The sequence below is a fragment of the Lampetra fluviatilis genome, chromosome 60, assembly GCF_964198595.1.
Source record: "Lampetra fluviatilis chromosome 60, kcLamFluv1.1, whole genome shotgun sequence".
NCBI lineage: Eukaryota > Metazoa > Chordata > Hyperoartia > Petromyzontiformes > Petromyzontidae > Lampetra > Lampetra fluviatilis.
In genome coordinates, this window is record NC_136334.1 from 5,982,675 (window position 1) to 5,988,674 (window position 6,000).

Genomic DNA, 6,000 nt, shown 5'->3' on the forward strand with positions numbered 1-6,000 from the left:
ATTCTACGTGACTTTACCCAAAGAACCAAGAAGACATGTATGTTGTATCGAACTTCCATCGTAGGCGCGGTGCGTGGTTGGCGTCCGTGTCGTCGCGTGCGTTTCATTTACTGGGTTGGGTGGTGGTGGTGTAGATGATCAAGTCGGAAGGCTGGGCTGAAGCTCTCCCTCACTTCCCTCCCCGCCCGCTGTTTCCTCTTGGCCGCCGCTTGCGCTCAGCTGAGTCGAGTAGCGCTCCGAGCTCCTGCCGAAAACCTCGCTCCGCTGAGATGCCATCGGTGCGCCATGCTGACTGGGAAGAGAGAGAGGGCAGGGCGGGGTGGTGGTGGTGGTGGTGGGAATATATTCTATATGATATCTTCCACCTGAAGACGGAAGCTTGTGTTGCCTCCGAAACGTCGTGGTTTTTATTTTATTTAACTTTTATTAATTTTCATTTTTCACCTACGTGACTTTACCGAAAAAACCTAAGAATACGGAAACTTGTGTTGCCTCCGAAACGTCGTGATTTTTATTTTATTTTACTTTTATTAATTTAAATTTTTTTACCTACGTGACTTTACCGAAAAAAACCTAAGAATGTTAATTCTTGCAGTCACGAAAGCTTCAAATCTAGAAGGTGGTGGTGGGGTTGGTTGGTGGAGGGGAAGCAATCTTCATTTGAATCTTTCGTGACTGCAGCAGGGATTCATCTTCTTGGTTCTTTCGGTAAAGTCACGTAGAAGGGAAGCAGTAAAATAATAAAAATAAAACGTAATAAAATAATTCTCACGACGTTTCGGCCACAACGCAAGCAGCCGTCCTCAGGTGAAGACCAGGTCTGTCGGGGAGACGGCGTCTGAATGAAACGCCACCAAAAATATACTTAGGCTGGCTTGTTTGTATAGTGTCCTCTAGAGTATCTCGACTGGGGGGAGGTAAGCAACGATTGAACATTAACCGTTGGTTAACCGGTTAGCAACGCTAATTGCCCCGCACAAATAATTTGGGTCCTTGGAAAGATGATCATAATTTTTTTGGGGGTATGTCGGCAGAGAGGGTCAAGGCGCTCTTCGCCCCTCCATCACAGCATAAATAGTCGCTCCAAGCCTGGAGCGTGCCATTCAGACTCTGTCTACTCGACAGACCTGTTCTCCACCTGAGGACGGCTGCTTGCGTTGTGGCCGAAACGTCGTGAGAATTATTTTATTATGTTTTATTTGTATTATTGTATTACTTCCCTTCTACGTGACCTTACCGAAAGAACCAAGAAGATGACACTAGCCTGTTGACCTCTGTTCCACGTTCATGCCTTTCTCCGTGCGAAGCAGCGACCTCGGATGTCAAATTAAAAGAAACTGTTGTTTCTTTTTTTTTCATCATCTTACCATATTCTTAGGTTTTTTTCGGTAAAGTCCCGTAGGTAAAACATTACAATTAATAAAAGTAAAATAAAATAAAAATCACGACGTTTCGGAGGCAACACAAGCTTCCAGCTTCAGGTGGAACTGTCACAGCCACGACAGCTGTATCAAGTAAATGAGAGATTGCAAGAGCTACCACTCCTTATATATAATGGTTGGAGAGGGGAGAAGGGCCAAGTACGGCACACAAAGGCTCACCCTCTTAAGCCTCACCTTACCATATGAATAAAAAGTGTCTCCGAAACGTCGTGATTTTTTTTTTATTTTACTTTTATTAATTTTAATCTTTTACCTACGTGACTTTACCGAAAAAACCTAACAATATGAATCCTTGCAGTCACCAAAGCTTCAAATCTAGAATTATCTTACCAGGCAAGGCCAGCTGAACTGTACAACGCGCGCACACCGAAGATTACTCGGCGGCAATTGTTAAAACGCACAAAACCATCAACACCTAGCGGCTTTGACCTTTCAGGGTCTCATTAGCTAAATGAATACTGCCGAGTTGCCAGATATTTTTCGATTTAAAGCTTCTTTCGTGACTGCAGGGATTCATCTTCTTGGTTCTTTCGGTAAAGTCACGTAGAAGGGAAGTAATAAAGTAATAAAAATAAAACATAATAATATAATTCTCACGACGTTTCGGCCACAACGCAAGCAGCCGTCCTCAAGTGAAGACCAGGTCTGTCGGGGAGACAGCGTCTGAATGAATGAATGTTACATGAATGTTACATTCATTCAGACGCTGTCTCCCCGACAGACGGCTGCTTGCGTTGTGGCTGAAACGTCGTGAGAATTATTTTATTATGTTTTATTTGTATTATTTTATTACTTCCCTTCTACGTGACTTTGCCAGATATTCTCAGGAAAGATCCCTTCGACGTGCAACACGGTGAAAGAATTATGGTTGTTGTTGTTATTTTTGCTGTGATCATGTGTGTGACGTGTGTGTGTGATATGTGTGTGTGTGACATGAGCGGTGTAGCAACGGCGTTGGCGCTACGCTGCGCTACGAATCTGGCTTTGAGCCGATTTCGATTGCCCGTTCACAGCCACCAACACCCATTGACGATCATCTGAGCCTGTTCCAGGGCCTCCCCTAGGTCTACTCGGCCTCAAATGAGTACCTGGTTCGGTGTGTAGAAAACATCTCCACTAGGGAGACCCCCTCGTGTGCCGTGCCGGCCTTCATAGGTGCTCGCTAACAGCACTTGCCCCAAACAGTCTGTTAAGGCTATACAGGTGATCTTTGTCTTCGTCTTTGAGGAGTGGTGGAGCGGCGGTGTTCCGAGTTCGATTGCCTGCTCATTGAAAATAGGTAAATTTAAAATTGAAAATATCCCTGCTCACAAAAGCAACGTTTTTGGGAAATAATAACCATTCTCTGTACTTTTTAGGCATAAGCAATTACGAAATAACACTTACTATCCAGGAACAAAAACTTTTGTTGCATAGTGTTATTATCATTCATTGTGCCGGTTGTTTGCTGATTTTATTTTCGAGTGGGTGATTGCCGAGTTAATGATGGCGGATAAAATACACAGAGGCTACGAAGACAAAGATCCCCCGTATAGCATTAACGGACTGTTGGAGCAAGTGCTGTTAGCGAGTAGCACCTATGAAGGCCGGAACGGTACACGAAAGGGTGGGTGGCCAGCACTACGCCCGGCCGCCTTTGTCTCCCCAGTGGCGGTGTTTTTACACACCTCAACAGGTATTCATGTTGAGGCTGAGTCGACCTAGAAGAGGCCCAGGACCGGTTCAGACAATCGTCACTGGTGTTGGCCGTGAGCGGGAATCGAACTCGGGTCGCCGGATTCTCAGCACAGCGCTAACCACTACACTACCGCTCCCCCACTACACCCTCCCCCCCTCCCCCACTACACCCTCCCCCCCTCCCCCACTACATCCTCCCCCCCTCCCACACACACACAATAGAAACATGCATTGAGGTTTCTTCTTGGTTCTTTCGGTAAAGTCACGTAGAAGGGAAATAATAAAATAATAGAAATAATAAAATAATTCTCGAGACGTTTCGGCCACAACGCAAGCAGCCGTCCTCAGGTGAAGAACAGGTCTGTCGGAAAGACAGTGTCTGACACTGTGTCTGACACTGTCTTTCCGACAGACCTGTTCTTCACCTGAGGACGGCTGCTTGCGTTGTGGCCGAAACGTCGTGAGAATTATTGTATTATGTTTGATTTGTATTATTTTATTATATTTTATTTTTATTATTTTATTATGTTTTATTTTTATTATTTTATTATTTCCCTTCTACGTGACTTTACCGAAAGAACCAAGAAGATGAATCCCTGCAGTCACGAAAGCTTTAAATCGAAACGCATTGAGGTTATTTAGTTTATTTTGCCCGCTATAAACGTCCAAATGATGGGCCACTTTGTTGAGCTATCATTTGTGGCCAGGTCGCTTCTGAGAAAACACATTGTCCTGCGGAGGGAGCTGGTAGGAACGTTGGGTTGCTCGGTCAATGGCCTGCAGGGTCAACGGCGGCGTGGTGTATTCCGCAAATATGGCCGACTGTGAGGACGGGCACAAGCCGGCGTGAGTAGGTTAAACGTTGAGTTTTATAAGGGCACCACGGGGTGACCAACCCCTCCCCACCCAGCCCCACCCCTCCCACCCCCCACCCAGCCCCACCCTGCCCACCCAGCCCCTCCCCACTTTTCCCACCCAGCCCCTCCCCACCCTCCCCACCCAGCCCCACCCCTCCACCCCCCACCCAGCCCCACCCTCCCCACCCAGCCCCACCCTCCCCACCCAGCCCCTCCCCACCCAGCCCCTCCCTGCACGACGGACGGACGGACACAATAATCCCCTGTGGGCTGGTGTAATCAGGAGGTTCCTACCAGTATAAGTGAATACCTCGGTGGGGCTTTGCCTGGTAGGATGGGGATGGTTTAGTGATGTATTTGTATCTTTTTGGGTGATTCGTGTTACTTTTTTTATATTCTTGCACTCCTATGGTGTGTTTGTAGTGTTTGTTGTTGCAACTTTCTGACCACGTGTCCCCTACTGGGACATCTGTGCAAAAAGAGCTTCACGGATCATCGGATTCCTCCTCCAGTATAAATAAATATTAAAATAATCATTCTCATTGGTTTACTTCATTGCCCCGGTGATTGTTGTGGTCAAGCAGATCTCAACGATTTCCCCCGACTTCTCAAGGCGACAATCATCATCTTGACATTCGAACGAATAAAATAACATTGTAGGGTCCTTCTGCTAATGGACAGAAGGACCCTCCCCTAATCCCCTCCCTCTTCGATCCCTCCCCTCCCTCCCCTCCCCCCCCTCCCCTCCTCTCCACCCCCTCCTCTCACCTCCCTCCCCTCTCCCTCCCACCCTCTCCCTCCCCCCCTCCCCTCCCCCCCCTCCCCTCCATCCCCTCCTCTCCCTCCCCCCCTACTCTCCATCCCCTCCCCTCCATCCCTCCTCTCCCTCCCCCCCTACTCTCCATCCCCTCCCCTCCATCCCTCCTCTCCCCCCCCTACTCTCCCTCCCCACTCCCCTCCATCCCCTCCTCTCCCTCCCCCTCCCCTCCACTCCCTCCCCCCCGCCCCTCCTCCCTCCTCTCCTCTCCACCCCTCCCCTCCATCCCCTCCTCTCCCTCCCCCCCTACTCTCCACCCCCTCCCCTCCACCCCCTCCTCTCCCTCCCTGAGTTGTGCGCCTTTTGGTGTCATCTGGTCCAACCCATGTGAGACTAGGCTCTAAGGAAAGCTGTCTCGGGTGTGGACCAATCAACTTCAAGGACAGTGCATACATTATCAGAGTTGTGTGTTTTGTTTGCATTATGACTGCAGGTATTGTGGTCTATGCAAACATGACTCCTTGTAAAAAAAGGTGTCCGTTTTGTTACCGGATGGGAGGGTAAAACAACAATTATCATACTTGTTGCTTTGTTGTTAAGCAGTGTGCGTAGTAGACACCCAATCCCTCTCCTCCCGTGCTGTGATGCACAGTTTCCGAAAGCACCGCGGGTCTCCAACGAACGGCGTTGTACGTACGAAGAGGCAATCGATAAGTCCACAAAATAAACGTGGGCAGACGCACGATTTGATTTACACTGAGAGAGACACAGAGAGAGAGAGGAGGATGAGCAAGTGAATTAAAAATATATTTGTATCTCTCTCTCTCAATCTTGATTTGAAGCTTTCGTGACTGCGTGAATCCACACTCTTTGGTTCTTTCGGTAAAGTCACGTAGAGTAGAAAAAGAAAACAAATCACGACGTTTCGATCGCAACACAAGCGGGAAAAAAATCATCCAGCAGTGAAACTGCTGGACCGGCGAGAGAGCTGTTACAACAAGAGGTTTTATATTTGTGGCGATGGGCAAGGTTTTTGGTTTTGACCCCGAGTCGCGTCGTGACCCCGTTTCAAGTTGAGCGTCGATTGCTCCAAACGCGCGGGCTGGTCGACCCCCCCCCCCCGACCTCCTTCCTCCCCCCACAACCACCTACCCCAACGAGAGACGGGGAGTCGAACATTACGGGGGAGACATGCGGGGGAGGGGCAGAGGGGAGTGGGGGGCTGGGAGGAATGGGGGGGGAAGGCAGGGGGGGGAAGGGCTGGGAG

General features: G+C 48.9%; 1 protein-coding gene across 2 annotated transcripts in view; it reads right to left on the minus strand.

The window, feature by feature from the left end:
- Nucleotides 1-6,000, minus strand: part of LOC144950918 (protocadherin-9-like) — a 152,462-nt gene that overhangs the window by 128,135 nt on the left and 18,327 nt on the right. For both annotated transcript variants that reach the window (XM_078881096.1, XM_078881094.1), the window contains exon 2: nucleotides 112-292. The gene's annotated coding sequence lies outside the window, so the exon portion shown is untranslated. The remainder of the gene's footprint in view (nucleotides 1-111; nucleotides 293-6,000) is intronic.